Genomic DNA, 16,832 nt, shown 5'->3' with positions numbered 1-16,832 from the left:
GGGGCCTTCACTGAGACATTAACATTTAGATGTAATCCCCAAGCATTTTCCTACTGTCCCCTCCCTGCTGAGGGCTGGAGCTGGGCTCAGTGCACAGTGTCACCCCGAGCCCAGGCCTGGCCCATCAGTGCCAGCTGCAGGAGCTCCCTTTGCTCTTCTGGCACTTCACCTTTGCTGATGGGTGACAGCAGAGCCAGCTGTGACAGGTGACACTGGGTATTGTAAATGCAGGTGAGCCCAATGGGATGAAATGCTCATGTCTGACTCAATTCAGAAGGCTGAATTATTTCTTTATTATAACTATGCTAAAATACATTAATATACTATATAAAGGAGGATACTCAAAGTACATACTACTTTGACTCTATCTTCTCTAACACAACTCGTGGCCCTCTCTCCAGAGTCCAGCCCCAGGTGGGTTGGATTGGCCATCAGGCTCAAACAATCCTCACCAGAATCTAATCAAGCAATCATCCCAGGTAAACAATTCTCCAAACACATTCCACATGGGAAAAACAAGAAGCAGAAATAGAAATAGTTTTCTCTTTCATTTCTCTCTATGCACCTCTATGAAAAATCCTGAGAGGGAGAGAAATGTGCTTGCCACAGCTGGGGACCTGCAGCAGCAGCACTTCTCCATCCTGAGCTCCCTCACCTCCATTGGCTGCACCTGCTCCAGCACAATGCCAAGGAGAGTTTGCTCCCTGCCTTAGGGATGGTAGGACTGGGAGGAACTGGGAGCTCCTGGTGTCTGAGATAGCCCATCCATGAAGAATAAACCAAGCCTTCACTATCAGGTAACTCAGAAAGAGCTTTCCTCGTGGGCTGGTCATCCCCCATGGTCACTGCACACTGTCCTGCAGCACCTTCTGTGGGATGCTAAAGGCACAGAGTCAGTGCTGGCACTACTCTGCTCTGGGGTCCCAAGGATGTGTTTGCCTTTGATCTGTTCTGTGCTCACTGATTACTGCTCACTGATCTCTTTGATGGATGAAGAGGGGATATTTTCCTCTGTAGCCCTTTGGCAAAAGAAGGGGCCAAGGCCACCTGAGGACAGGGAGGGCAGCAGGCTGGCATTTAGTAGCAGGTTGTAGGTGGTTCTGGAGAATTGGGTTTTGATCTCAAAATTTTAATTTTAGGTTTGTTAGGCACATTTATCACATTCTCTGATGTTAATGAAGCCAAACAGGGAAGCTGTAGTGATGAAGGGGAGAGACTAACATGGATCCTCAAATAAACATGAAGCAAGGTGATGAATTCAGAGCAATGGCAGAAGAGCCTGGTGAGAGGCAGAGGCCTAAAGAAGTACTCATGGTCCACAAATCCTCACTTGAAACTCCTTTTCTGGCTAAGATTCATCTCTAGCAAAATGAACAGCATCTGTTCATCTTGTTTTGGAAAGATGGGAATGTCTACAAAGACAAATAGATATTCACACTCCAGCCAAAATATGGATTAGCTGTGGTTCTAAGCCATGTGGGTCTTTTCAGTCCTGTGGCAGCCATTCTTGCTTCCCCATGATCTTTGTGGTGGGTCTCAGAAATTCATAGGCTGATCTTTTACCAAATTGCTCCGTATCCAAGTTTTTCTCTGTGTTTTATGAGATATCTTTGGTGTTTGGACCGAGGTCTAATTTGTCTCATTTCCTTACTGTAGAAAGGCTGGGATTGCAGTGGGAGCAGCTGCTCACAGGGAAGTTGTGGCATTAATCTGCACTTCCTGACTTCTCACAGGAGAGAGAAAGGGACCCTTTGTAGGTAGCATGGGCATTAAATATCCCCAGCTGTCTTGAGCTGGCACATTTACCCAGCTCAGCTAGAAGGTCCCTCCTGTGAGATCCCATCTGGGCTCTTGGTTTGGTTATTGAGGAGTGTGGTGACCTCTCCTGGTGAATGCAGAACGTGCCTCAAGTTCGAGAGCAACTTCTGCTAAAAACAGAAAATAGACCAGACACTGAGAGATTTCAATAAAATTATTACTTCCTAATCAAAAACACACACTGCAACAAGGTTCTGAGTGTCTATTTTTCAGGGTTTAGCCATGGAAGTGTGTGTAAGTGCTCGTGTCTTGGGAAGGCCCTTGGTATGTATATGGTGTATGAATGGCTGTTTATTTAAACATTAAATTTATTAAAAGTTTCAGTGTCACACGGATGGTTGAGTTCAACACTAATATGTTGATCTGGACTCTCGTCATGGATTTTGCAGAATTTAAGTTTGTGTAGGAAGAGATGGGTGTAGGGAGGAAATTTCTTAAGCATTTTGTCTGGGATAAGACTTGCCAGGTATTTCTTTGCAGCTCAGCTCATCCTGGCATAGCTGGGAACAGTGTCACCAGTGCCCATTGACCAAGGTTTTCTTGCCAAGCAGCCAAATCAAGGGGCAAGAGGTCACACTATCCCATTGTGCTATTTATTGCTGCATGCCATTTGTCAGTGTGGAGCTTGCAGAAGGTGAAGCCATTTCTAGAAATGGCCAAACAGCTACAGGAATGAAATGGCTCCTGTCCTAGAAGTTGCAGTGGTTGTTTACTTCCCTTCTCCCTCCCCTAACAGAGTGGTGATGAGCCTAAAAATAACCTAACAAACTAAAAATGTAATCATTACATAAAGCCTGTCCTCCACAAAACCCTCAGCAGATTTTCTTCAGCCTGTGAGAGTGGCACTGTACATAACCTCAGTTTGGTATTCCCAGAGCAGGATCCCAATTGTCCATTACTTTTGACATGTCTCAGATGTGTGGACTGTGCCTGACTAGAGAATGGTGTAGGTCAGTCCCTGTGTTTTGAGACTAGGGAGGTGAACTACCCTGATTTTTGCCTGGGATTCATGCATGTATTCGTCTTCTTCCTGCTAACATTTATGGTCCTTTTCATCAATGCTTCTCATCAGTTCAGGTACAACTGCATACTTGCATGTACCCCTTCTTGCTTATTGTGATTAGAAGGCAAATCCTTCATGTCAAGAACTGCAAGCAGTTGGTTGTGCCAGGATGGCCATCCTGGAATTCTGCACTGGATGAACTTTAGCTGCATGTGAACAGGGGGTTCTTCTTGCCTTGGGTGGGTGAGCTGCAGGGGGAAGGATGCAGCTTCATCCAGAGCTTAGAAAAACCACTCTCCCTCAGGAACTCGGTGTGGCTGTGGTGGCTCTTATCACCCACTGTTCTTGATTTGACAACCTTTCTTTGTTTTCCCAGAAAATACTCAGTGTGATTGCCAAGCTTCTGGAAATAGCTGAAGCCTTTTGTGGTGGAGGGTGGCATGGCTGTGGGCTGGACGGGCAGGATATTTTAGCTGCTGCTTCTCAGCACAGCGTGATTGGCAAGCAGCCTTTCAAAAACTAACACTCCTAAAGCTGTGATAAGGTGCTCAGACTACAGGGCTGCAGGCTGTGTTCATGCTTGAGATAAAGTCCACTGTCAGCAGCACATTCACACCTCCCCTGTCACACCAGGCAGCCCGTGGTCCTGCCATTCCCACCAGTCACTTGCTGCAAAGCTCAGCACTGGGGGATCCGGCCCTGTGCTCTGCGCCCAGGGGCTGCACAGCTCCCTGTGCCCTTGTGGTGACATTTGTGAGAACTTTGGGCTCGGTTCAGGGGTCTTGTGTGGTGGTAAAGTCTCTTTTCTAACTTGTGCTCCAAAAGAAAAACTTTGTAGCTTCTTGTTTGTTGGAACTCAAAATGTCTTTCACACATTTTTGGATGTTCCGGGCCCAGGTCAGAAGCATTTGAGACCCTGGCAGGCAGCTGGAAACAGCTGTGATTTTGGATTTGAGCCATGGAATGAGTTACCAACTTTGAAGGTGTAACAAACAGTCACAAAGGGTTAGATAGTATAGTAAAAGTAGTTACAAAGTAGAGGGGAAAATTTTTTAGTATTGTACAGGGGGGTTTTAGCACCTGTACAGGGGGGTTTTTACTTTGTACATGGGGGTCAGATATTCTAAGATGGAGGAAAGTGGGCTGATCCTGTTCTTCCTCCTTCTTCTTCCTTGCCTCCATGTTCTTGGTGATGTTGGCACTCACAGATTGGTTTAGAGTAGAAAAGCACCTTGAACATAGGTAGTAGGTATTGGGGAAAACTATAAACATGTAATACATAATATATCATATAAAAGACAGCAGCAGCCCTGGTGGGGAGAGAAGAAGCAGTCGGGAGTCAGAGAGGATGTCAGGGTGTGTGTGTGCCTCTGCCTGAGCTGTGAGCAAACCACAGCAGCCCCAGAAGAAAATCTTTGAGATAACTTGCAATAAACTGCCTTGAGACCAAACAACAGAGACTGCTGAGCCTTTCTTTGGAAGCACGGGTTGGAGGAGAGACTTTTCCACCACACGAGACCCCAGACCAAGCCTGGGGTTCTCACATTGTTGTTTGGTCTCAAGGCAGTTTATTGTGAGTTATCTAAAAGATTTTCTTCTCAGGCTGTGGCTGTTTGATCAGCGGCCCAGGCAGAGACACACACCTTGACATCCTCTCTGACTGCAGGGAAGGCTTTGGCTCATTGCACAAATAAAACCATTGGCTTACAGCTCCTGGTGAACACAGTCACCTTCATGTGTGCCAGTCAGCAAGTAGAATTTTTGCAGTTTGTTTTACTCAGTGGAGCAGTCAGGCTTGAGCAGCAGCTGCACATGGCAGGGTTGGACAGTGTCTGTGTGTGCCTGTAGGCTGTAGGAAATGTTGGACTCACTTTCCTCCCTGGCCTCTTAAAATGGGGCTCCAGACACCACCCTAAAGCCAAAATTAAACACCCCAGGTAACACTGCTGCACCCCTCTGGAGAGAGTAGAATGTCCAAGTCTGAGTTTGGTCTGTCTCTCTGAACTTCCTGATCATGGGACCAATTTATTCTGTGTATTCATTCATTCTGTCCTCCAAGGCTGGGCTCTATCTGCTCTGCTTTTAAAGTTGGATGGGAAAGCTACGCAAGAATAACAGTAATGGAAGGTGGGGTAAGAATACAGCCACACAATCTGCTTTCTATAGAAAATAGTGCTTCAGTGCTTTCTGAAACATGGGAGAACCCTCCAAAGGGCCTTTATTTGAGCACTCAAAACCCATCTTAGAAAAAAACTGCTTTATGAACAATTGCCTACACTTTAAATACCTTAACTGTTTAGTTAAAACCAACACATCAGTACGGGTTGCACAGAGAGAGGCCACGGAACCTTAGAGGCAGAAAATGTTTTTAGTATTCCTTTCCCACTGGAGATTCTTCACATAACTTCTGTGATGTTTGACCAAGAGGATTTGTTTTACCCTGTCACCTCCCCGAGGATAACAGCACATTTTTTGCATAGTGTTGAAGTGTGAAGACCATTGTGAGCTGTGACATCATATCTCAGGCCAGAGCAGAACAGGAAATGACCAAGAAGGCCAAAAATATTGGCCAGGGGAAGAATGAACATTCTTTAGCCTAGATAGGTCAGATGCACCTGACAGGTCTAATAGGACAAGGAGATCTTTCACACTGTAGCACATGATGATATTTTAGTGCAGAGAGATGGTTTGTGAGAGGCAGAGGTGAATCAGGGTGCAAATCCTCTAGATAAAGCAGAGCTGCTCTTACAAAGTGAGGAGTAAAGGGAAGATGGACTTGAATATTTATTTAACCTGATCTTTATTTAACTTCAGGAGGCTTAAAATGAATTCTGGGTACCAACTTCCAAACACAGCTAGAACAGCAAAACTACCAGTGAGAAAAGACACATATATTAATGGCTATCTATGGCTTTTTGGGGGGTAGGAGGGAAGGAAGATAGTAATAGGAGAAAAACAGCAAGTTATATTTTCTAGAAGATTTAATGGTGTTTTGAAAAAATATGTAATTATAAATATTGGTTCATAAACTGAATAGTTTCAACTACTTTTAACAGATGTAACTACTTTTTAATCTTTAAAAGAAGATTAGTCAATTTAAAATATTTTTTTGAAAGTGAGTCAGGGAGGTTTACAAGCTAAACTATCTGTGAGGTCTCACTGACTGGGTTACCAAGCTGAGGGCTTTTTTCAGTCCAAGGTTCCATGAGTTGATCACTGAAGTCAGAGCCAAGATGAACCTTTGGGTTAATGGGCTGGGTCATTTGGACTCATTTTCCCCATAGCACAGGAAACCTTCATTAAAGTTCAAACAGACCTGACTTCCAGGTAAGTCTTGTGGTCTCTTGCTGCTGGTTTTGTAGGTACTCTGTTCTCTAAATTGCTAGAGCACCTATCACTCTGTTCATCTTTCACCTTGTGGCAAGTATTGAGAGCAGGATGACTTAAACCAAGACTTAGCTGCTTTAGATCTTTTATGCTGTAATTGTATGAGGGGCATGCAATTACATTTGTATGCCAAGGACTGACCAAGGATTTAAGTATTGCTTTGAGAAGTGGAAATGGCCACTTTGATGATCTGGCCTGCAGTCCAAACAACTGTTTGTATTTAAAAAATGTGATGTGTGTGTGTGTGTGTGGCACAAAACAAGGCTGTTGTCTCTGCATCTTTACAGTCACAGAGGCAAGAATGAATAAGAGCTTTTGCAGGTACTCAGTAATTGCCTCATGACCAGAAAGTTTCTACTGGAAGAGAGAGTCTGCATTTCCAACTTCCCCACCGTAACACTGTGTGGCTTTGCTGAGCTATTTTTCACACATCCCTAACCACTGTGCTTTAAACCAGAGCAGATCTCTGCTTGTGCAGGTCTGAGAGCTTGAGCTGGTACTCCTTAGCTTAGCTTCAAAGCAAGCACCTCCACAGAGGAAAGGAAACACCCCAGCCCTTCAGGCTGAGCTTTTTTAGGCCCAGTGCCCACCAATTTGTTCCCTAATGATTTTGTTCGTTTGTGCCTGTGCAGCACAACTGCTGCTGGGCCATGTGTGGAAGGCAGAAAGCTCCAAAGGCAGCAGTTCCTGGGGCAGTAAGAGGAGGGAGGCATGACAGGAAGAGGAGGCTGATATTTGCTGAAGAGGCCCTCAGAAATAGTGCAAGAATAGCAGTTCTCCATCCTGGCTGCAGATTCCCTTATCTGGGAGCGCTGGTGGTGGCTCCTGTCGACAGATCTGCTCGGCACTCACTGCCTGCAGATACAGAGTGGCTTGAACAAGTTCCAGTGCTCCATCCCTGAGCTTCCCAGGCCCTGCCATGGAGCAGCCACGGGCAGCCAGGTGACATCACTGCCAAAGCCCGTGTAGGAGCTTCCTGTGTCACATTCCCCACTGGAGAGCCTCTCGCCAAGTCCTTGTCGTTCTGCGCGGTCTTTTTAGGAACAAACGCTCTAATTTTAACCCTCCTGCCACAAACACCTTCCTGAAATAAGTTCTTACTCTCTCCTGCCTTGTGCATGTACTTGAGAGTTTAAAAACAAAATCCCTCATCTGCAGGGCCCAGAGCTAAGGCTGTGAGCTGTGGGAAGGAGCAGGAGCCTGTGCCAAAAAATGCTGTCGCTGTCAGACCCGTGCTGAGAACAGGAATGTTCTACAGACACACTCAGGTGATGCACAGCACAAAGTTGCCTGGCTCTGATCCAACCTGAATGAGTTGTTCTGTATTTCAAGGATGTTGCAACAGAAAGAACTTGTTGTTTTCTGGACTGGCTGAAGCCAGATATGACATTGAAAAGTGCAATAAATGGGCTTAGTGTCCTCTGTGGTGTGCCTAGAACTTTAATCACAGTTCTTTGTGATTAAAAATCCTTGTGCTTTAATCACAATCCTTTCTTTTTTTGGGGTCTAACTAGGTGAGCCTTGGCCTAGGAGTCAATAAGCTATTTCTGATCCTGCAGTGATGTCAGCTCTTCTCTGGCTATGCTGTCCTTGGAGGATACGAGCAGCAGTGACCTGCTTTGAGAGCAAGTAAAAACACAGGAGAAATAGGAATTATTGTGAGATGAGGACAAGGAGTACAAACTCCACACAATCACTGGAGACTTATGCTCCTGCTTTTTGCAGTTTCCATGGAGGTGAATATGTGAGCTCTTGTACTGAATGATCAATGCAAGCCTGAACTGCTGTTTTTAATTAGCAGAGTGTAAGAAGCCACATCTTTAAAGAATCCTCTAAACAGGAAAGGAAAATGTGTTTTCAGGCAGCTGCTGTCTTTATGTTGGCCTCTTGGGAGTGCCACACAGACTTAAGCTCCTTTAGGCCTGGTAATTAAGCAACTCCTTGTACCTGCAGGTCAGTTCATCGGGTGATGGACCCCTGCAGTATCCAGTGCACTAAGGCTTAAAGGATAAATAGAAAAAGGCAAAAAGTCCTTGGGGATCTCACCAGACCCCAGCCTGACTTGTCCATGGGGCCTTTTATGAGCAGAAATTCAAGCAAAGAGCAGCAGAGCAGCATCTCCTGAGGCTGATCCCCAGGGCTTTGGAGGATCCCTGTGAGGTGGCCCAGCCTGGTAGCCACAGCAGCTGCCCAGCTGGCCCCCATTCAGCTGAGGACTAAAACAGTGCTGGCTCACATAAGGTGAATTCAAAGTGCTTGGTGTTACTGGATACTCTGAGGGTCGAACCCCTGGCCCCAGCTGGGCTTCAGTGGATGAGAACAAATGTGGCAGTAGGGCTCCATGTGCTGAGCATCCCAGCAGGAGCAGGGAGCACACCAGCACGGGGGTGAAAGGGCAGAAGGGACTTGGGGGATGCACTTATCCACTCTGGGTGAGCACCTGAATGACCCCAACTCTTGCACGGGCTGGCATAGCATTTGCTCTCTAGCACGATTATACAGGATCTTTGAAATGTCGCTGTCAAGAATTTTGTCAAACTGATTGATTTCAATGAGCTAGTTTTGTTTCCAGATTCCCATCCTCCTCTCATTTTGACACAATTTTGTTAGGCAACTTCTTAACGCCCTGAGAAGCAGTGCAGAGCTTTCAGGTTGAGTAGCTTACTAGTGGGTTTGGGAATAAGGACAAGCTAGAAGCTGACAAATAATCCAGAACATGTATGTGCTGTTTGCTGTTTCACCTTTTCAATTTTCCTCTTTTTTTCCCCTGCTCTCTGGTTTCAAGTGCACATTCCCATTTGTCTTGTCAACAAAGACTTTTGGCCTTTTCGATTCTCTGTCCTTCATCTCAAGAGGAAAATGCTGTGATGGCTCAGTGGTGTTCCCTTCCCTTTCCCTGGCTGTGCTGTGTTGTGCCTGCAGTGCTGGCTCTCCTGGGGCCTTTTCCCTCTTTCCCTCTTTCCCTCTTTCCCCTTTCTTTCCCCTTTCTTTCCCCTTTCTTTCCCCTTTCTTTCCCTTTCTTTCCCTTTCTTTCCCTTTCTTTCCCTTTCTTTCCCTTTCTTTCCCTTTCTTTCCCTTTCTTTCCCTTTCTTTCCCTTTCTTTCCCTTTCTTTCCCTTTCTTTCCCTTTCTTTCCCTTTCTTTCCCTTTCTTTCCCTTTCTTTCCCTTTCTTTCCCTTTCTTTCCCTTTCTTTCCCTTTCTTTCCCTTTCTTTCCCTTTCTTTCCCTTTCTTTCCCTTTCTTTCCCTTTCTTTCCCTTTCTTTCCCTTTCTTTCCCTTTCTTTCCCTTTCTTTCCCTTTCTTTCCCTTTCTTTCCCTTTCTTTCCCTTTCTTTCCCTTTCTTTCCCTTTCTTTCCCTTTCTTTCCCTTTCTTTCCCTTTCTTTCCCTTTCTTTCCCTTTCTTTCCCTTTCTTCCCCTTTTCCCCTTTTCCCCTTTTCCCTTTCTTTCCCTTTCCCCTTTCTTTCCCTTTCCCCTTTCTTTCCCTTTCCCCTTTCTTTCCCTTTCCCCTTTCTTTCCCTTTCCCCTTTCTTTCCCCTTTCTTTCCCTTTCTTTCCCTTTCTTCCCCTTTTCCCCTTTTCCCCTTTTCCCTTTCTTTCCCTTTCCCCTTTCTTTCCCTTTCCCCTTTCTTTCCCTTTCCCTTTTCCCTCTCCCTGCCGGGAGCGCCGCCGTGTCCGGTCCCGCAGCGCCGCCCAGCGGCCGCCGCGGGCAGTGCAGTCTGCAGCCGTGCCAGGATCCAGCTGTGGCGCTGGCACATCTGGCCAGAGGAGCCGGACACTCCATTTCCCCACCTTTCATTTTCCAGCCTTTGCATCCCACGTGTCTCAGCGGTATGACTGGTGAAGGATGGCTAAAATATCCCTGATCTTTATGAAAATGAAGTGTAACCTTTGCTGTTGAGAAACTCTCTTTGTTTGTCACACTCAGAACTTTTATTCCTGCAGGATTTCTCTCGTTGAAGATATATACCTGTGCCTTTGGCTAGGCTGAAATCCCCCATAATAAACTTGGGACTTTGAGTTAGCCTGGTCCAGAGAAATGTTTTCAGTCCAGAAAATGTTTCATGGCCAAAGCCAATCTCTGAGTTAAGCCAGGCAACCTGGTACAGCCTTAACCTTCATTCAGTCCAAGCCTTGCTATATGTTAGACAAAAACAACACAAAAATCTTTGGGAGCAAGCCACCATGTCAAAGATTCAGCCACATGCACAGCAAGGAACACATCACTTCCTTCTTGCCTGAGAAAGGGAAAGGGACTGCTCAGAGTTGAACCAAAGCATGTTTTGTTACTAAATCCTAATTGCCATCTATCAAGCACACACATTTTTTCCTAATTTAAAAATCCACACTGAAGCCTCTGAAGAGATGAAGATCAGAACAGGCTCAATTTTCCATGCAAATAATTTGCTTCTGATCTTGACCCAGGATTTTCATAACAATTGGAGGACACATGGGGCTGCTGTGTCTCTGAGCCACAGTACCCAGCTGTCCCTCTCCCCACGGGGTTCCTTTCATGCCCAGCTCTGAAGGGATATGTGCACCTGAGACATTTCCCTTCACTGAGCTGAAAGTCATGTCTCTTCAAACACATTTATTTCTGTCTCTTCTTTTCCTGTTTTTTTTTTGGTTTTTTTTTTTTTTGGTTTTTTTTTTTTTTTTGGGTTTTTTCCACATTTGATCCCACTTGCTGAGTGCTGACAGGAACCAGATGAAAATATTCCAGCCTTTCAGTCAATACTGGACATCAGCCTAGATTTATTTATGTTTGGGATTGTGTGTTTAAATCCGTGAGCACACCTGTGCAGGTTCCATACATCTCCAGTAAAATCATCATCAGGCATCTTAAAAACACACCACCATCTCCCTGTGTTGCCCTGATTTCTTACAGTGACATCCCTGGATTCAAGAGACTAACTTTTAAAAGAGGGATTTGGGGGGGTTTTGTTTGTTTGTTTGTTTTAGAAGTGGATTTCCAGGATGCAGCACGATGTAATGTGATTTACCTTTGTTTTCTTTGGTGTGAAAGTATTGGAGCAACTTCCAAGCTACCTTAATGGAAAAATCTGGACTACATACTTGTAGATACCTTTCAACAGAAATTAAATTGTATTTGCATGTACATAAATATTCAATGTAAACAGATTCTGAGATTTGGGGAGCTGGGAGGGAAGGTTGTGCTTGAGATTAGTGAAGTACCTTATTAGGTTGTTTTATTAGGCTATAAGCCTGGAGTGACCATTATGGCCATTGATGCAAAGTCCTGCATGAATTGAAGCATTGAATTTCCCTGAAATATTTTTTGCTTAAACTGGCAAATATATTTTTAGAACATCGACCTTGATTCATAAAACACCAATGCTGGAATTAGTTCTGTGTTTCATTCTTTCTCATGTAGTAATATGCATGTTACATTTATCAGGAGGACTTCAGCCTCCAATTTTATTTACTTTTGTACAAAACCAAACATTTCTTCAGCTAACCTTCAGAGATCCTACTTTAGGCTAAGCTTGGAGCCACACCCACACTCCTGCAGTGACTTTCTGACCTGGCTTAAAGAAACAGCTCTTGGCTTTGACTCTGCAAGGAGTCAACTTCTATGAGCTATGCTCCAGCCAACTTCCTTTGAAACTCATGAAGCTACTTTATTTTAGGAAAACATAAATTATTAAAAACAGAGACCAAGAAATTTTTAAAACCAAGACGCATTGCAGCTTTTCAAGCTTGAATTCCTGTTAAATTCACACTTTCATTTGTGTTGCCTTTTGCAGCCATTAAGCACTGCCTTGCCTCCTTTAGAAAGAACTTTAATCTGCTAAATCTCTCTTATGCTCTACATGAACCTGTCAGCTGGGAGAAGAGACAGGCCAAACCCTATCCCCCACCCTTGTGCTCCTGTTCCCTCTTCCTGGAATTGCTAAAAGAAGGCAGCAGGCAGGATGGGGTTAATTAGATGTGCAGCTCTCTTGCAAATGAATTGAACTCTGCACAGAGTTACTAATTGCCAACATGGGGAAGTAATTCAGTTTGCTTTGATTTCTCTGAGTCATACATAGAAGAGGAATTTACTGTTCTTCACTACAGACTCTTCCTCCAACAAGGAAAGAATAGCAAATTCCAGTTTAATGGGAGAAGTAGCTTGTCTTTCTCATATCTTCCACAGAGCTGGACTGCATCCTTGCCTCACCACCAAGCCCTCAGGAGACTGATAATGGGAAAAATCCATGTATGGAGAGGAGATTCCACTGCAGGGGAGAGAAGCTGGAAAGACAAAGTGCTACAGAAACATATTAGAAGAAATTCAGTCTTGTCCTTACTTCATTCGTATCTCCAAAACAATAATCAAAAAGAGTTATTCCCTTCTCCATCAGGATTTTGCTACTCTCTCTCCTACTATCTAAAGTTACACATTTTTCAGGCTATGGTTCCCTGGGGAGTGGTAAAGGCCATCTTGAAAGAAGCAGCTTGTTGTAATGTCAGGGTCTCAAAGCCCTGGGCTTTGATTGCTGCATTCTGTGTCACCTACAGGCATAAATCTAGGATGGGTTTGGTGAAGTGAGAGAGTCACACTGCTGTACATTTTTACCTACTAGTCATGTTCCTGGTGGAACCCCACCTGCACTTTAGTAGCTTCTCCTTGTTTTCAGACACCCTCCTAAATTTCTGCTGGTGTTTTAGGTTCCCACATTAACATACTAGCTAAAAAAACAACTGTGGCTAGGAGCAAAAAAAGAATGTTATTTAAAGGAGCTGTGTGTGCCTGGGACAGTCCAGTTGCTTCTTCTACTGTCACATCTCATTGACAAAACCTGGAAGAAGCTCATTTTTCCATGATGGTTTAGTACCATGTGCCCTGTGTTCTAAATTGGCACCTTTGTCACCTTCCCCCAAAGCAGGTGAGCCCAGAGAAAGGAGCTGCTCCTGGAGGCTGATTTGGGAGCTCTGCTGAAAACCATTGCTCTGCTTTTGGCTCGTTCCATGGGTGACACTCTCAGGGCTCTGGTCTGGTCTGGAGCTCCTGGGAGTGTGAGGGTCTGGGCTCAGCTCATCCCAGGACAAGGCAGGGCTCTGTGCAGCTGGAGCTGCTCCCACACCAGCCTGCTGACAGACAGAAACACACGTTAGAGCTGTTTTGCCCCCTGCTTCCAGGGCAAAGATGCAATTTCCACCTCTCCCAGTCTGTAGTGAATGCTTTGTTACCTAGGAAGGCTCCCCCAGCCAGGTGTTCACCTCCTTACTTGTTGGACAGATCCCTGGCTACTTTCCATCTTTTTTTTCTTGGACATTGCTGGATTCCAGTGACACACCAGGCTGTCATTTTGAACACTGTAGTTCTTGTTTCCAAGAAGCCAATAGGTTTTCATCTTCCCTTTGCCCTGGACAAGAAAAGGAGAGAGAAGAAAGCTGTTTTCATGCAATGTGAAGCAGAGCAGGGCTCACTATGGCCAGAGTTACTCCCTGTCCTGCATTTGTTATCTCCCCTTTTCTCATAAGTGGTTGCTGATCAGGGAAAAAATTATAATTGATATGCAGTTTGAGTGCTAATAATTTCTTCTGTTCAGAAGTCACTGCCTTGCTGGTCACTGGCAGTGTTGCTAAGGGTTTAAAATAAGGTTTAAACCCACGTGTCTTTGACTGAATCCTTACACTTTGGGCCATACTCATGTGGTTCCATGCAGGTGCAGGCATAGCAGCCACGTTTCAAAGCACACAGAACACTTTTTCTTCAACTTGGAGGACTAATGTGTAGCCACTTTCAATTGAATTAGCAAAGGAACCTTGTGGACACAGTTAAAAGTTGATGTGGTCTTCGCAGAAGAGCAATGGCCAAATCTATCACCTCTTCCCTATCCCATTAAATGCTTTTATTGTTATAAAGTTACAGAAAAACTGTTACCTTGACTTCAATTTCTCCTCTCAGCTCAATTTCATATGCATCATCTGTGAGAAGGGCTTCATATGTAGCAGAACTGATGTGGATCTTCTGTGCTAGGATTCAGAGCAGAGCAGGAATTAATGATTCCCTGAATCCCAGAGAAAACATACATTTATGTATGTTTTTGGACAGATCCCTGGCTACTTTCCATCTTTTTTTTCTTGGACATTGCTGTGAGAAGGGCTTCATATGTAGCAGAACTGATGTTCTGAAATGATGATGAAAACATACATTTATGTCTGGGATGAGATTTGAGCTACTCCAGCCTAGGCCTCAGATCTGGGCCTTGTGAGGCCTTCCAGCCTCTGACGCAGTTAGAAATTAAGAGTTTGTGGTGCAATTAGAAATTCAGAGTTTGTGGCGCAGTTAGAAATTAAGAGTTTGTGGCACAGTTATAAATTAAGAGTTTGTGACACAGTTAGAAATTAAAAGTTTGTGGCGCAGTTAGAAATTAAGAGTTTGTGACACAGAAATTAAGAGTTTGTGGTGCAGTTAGAAATTGTATTAAGGTGTGATGGGGAGCACTGGGCTGCTGGGTGTGAAGTAGTACAGGTTTATAGTGTGAGGTTTAGACCACCTTAAGACAAAGATAAACAATGTTAGCTTGCTAATGAGAGTGCCTTTGTAAACTGTAAATTATATAGAAGTGTGTATAATCTGCCATCTTCTCTGGAATAAACAGAGGATGTTGCATTGATCATTTTGGTTGGATGTGCGCTCTGTCCAGTCCAGCTCTCCCGTTTTATGGGTGCCTGGCTTTGTTTCCTTGCACCCCAATGCCTCAGGGGTGCAGGTGTGGGTCTGGCCGGGTGCCCAGCCCTGCCCGAGGCACTCACGCAGGCTGGTGGATTCCATGCGGGAAGCTGTGTTCACAGTGTCCCCAAAGAGGCAGTAACGGGGCATTTTGTACCCCACAACTCCAGCCACACAGGGTCCTGAGAAAACACAAGGCAGAGAGAGACCCCAAAAAGAATCAAGGGGTAAGAAGCAGTGAAAAGTGCAGGGCAGTGTCAAATTCCAGCACCCTTCTCACTCTGTATCCTCAGAGAGACGTGGTGTCACTATAGGACACGTGAAAGCACCGCATGAACCACTGCTATTGTAAAGGTAAAAAAAAGGAAGTTTTATTTCTGACTCTGACATTTATACTTTTCCAAAGGTGACAGTAGATTGGAGGGTGAAGGTGCCACCTGTCCAATGACACTGGACAAACTACCATCCATCAAATTTCTCTGCTTCTATGAAGGAATGTAAAGCAATAGGTTGTTTACAGAAAGTTGTGTGAGAAAGTTCTCTACAAGAATGTAAACTCAGAAGGTTTTAGAAAATCTTAAGAATTAGGGTGACAATGTGGTAACTGGGAGTACTCTGTGCATCTGGGGCCTGGCTGCGCAGTATTTACTTAGAGAGAGAAGTCAAAATTTGATTTGCTGTGGCTAATTGGTGGTGATATCACCAATACTAAATTAATTCCCAGACCTTTCCACACTGATACAAGCAAAACTCATTTCACCACTCTGTTTGTGCTAGAACCAGGAGAAATCCTGAGGTGTGGGGGATTCTGCACTCGTACAGAAGTGCAGAATTCCCTTCTCCTCACAGAACTGACTGTGCCTGTTGGGATCTGTGGTATTGATGATTCCAAGATTGTAGAAAGTCTCTGTCTTTCTGCCTCATTGTCAAAGCAGAAGCCATAATTGGTCTGTGCTGGTTTCCAGGTTGTTTATTCTGTTTATCTCTCACGTGTTCTGCTGCCCTGCCCAGCTCTGTCCTGCAGGGCAGCGTGTGGGGCTCTGCCCTCAGTGGGATGTTACAAACATTAAATACCAGAAACTCCCTGGGCTGCATTTACAATAACGTGCCAATATCTGTCACCTACGTTGGACAGTGTGTCCCCAGCCTGAACCAACAGAAAAATGCCAACACCACAGTGAAACATGGGGGGCATGAAGAAGGAGAAAAAGGACAAGGCACACCCAATTTCCTCCATCTTGTCCCCTTTGAACCCCTCATCTAGAATTCTAAAATTTTACTTTTGCACCCGTGCCACACTTAATTATTACTGATATCAAACACTCAGAGCTGGTAATTCATCCTGTAAGATTGAAAACTCTTTTCCATGGCCAGAGATCACACACAGTGTCTCTGGGGGCTCTGTCCAGGGGGGTTCCTGACCCCTGCCAGGGCAGCCAGAGGGATGCTCTGGATTCCCACCTGTGCCCTGTTGTGTTTTTCTCCTGCCTTGCCCTCAGCCCCTGTACCTGTGTGGATGCCAGCCCGCAGCTCCAGCCTGCCCGCTGGCATGTGAGGGATCAGGACCTGCCGCACGGCCGCCACCAGATCCAGGGACATTTTGGCAATCTCATCGGCGTGTCTGCTGCCATTCCTCTCTGGCAGGCCACTCACGACCATGTAGGCATCCCCAATGGTTTCCACCTGGTAGGAAGGGGCACGTGTCACTGAGTGGCAGGCACTGAGCTTTCCTTTGGAAAGAAAATCAGAGTAAAATCTATTTTAGCTGTCCAGAGCTCTCCAAAATGTGGTGCAGAGTCCCCGAAGGATGGCAGGTCTTGTGTTTCATGGATTTGAACTCCTGGCCTCAGCTATTTGATATTCACCAGAAAACAGAGTAAGAAAGATTTCAGCAGCTTGCAGATTCCTTTCCTGTGGGTTTGTACTCACCTTGTACACATCG

The sequence above is a fragment of the Lonchura striata genome, chromosome 21 (genome assembly GCF_050655825.1).
Source record: "Lonchura striata isolate lonStrDom1 chromosome 21, ASM5065582v1, whole genome shotgun sequence".
NCBI lineage: Eukaryota > Metazoa > Chordata > Aves > Passeriformes > Estrildidae > Lonchura > Lonchura striata.
The sequence above is the reverse complement of the archived record's forward strand: the minus strand, read 5'-3'. Positions refer to the sequence as shown.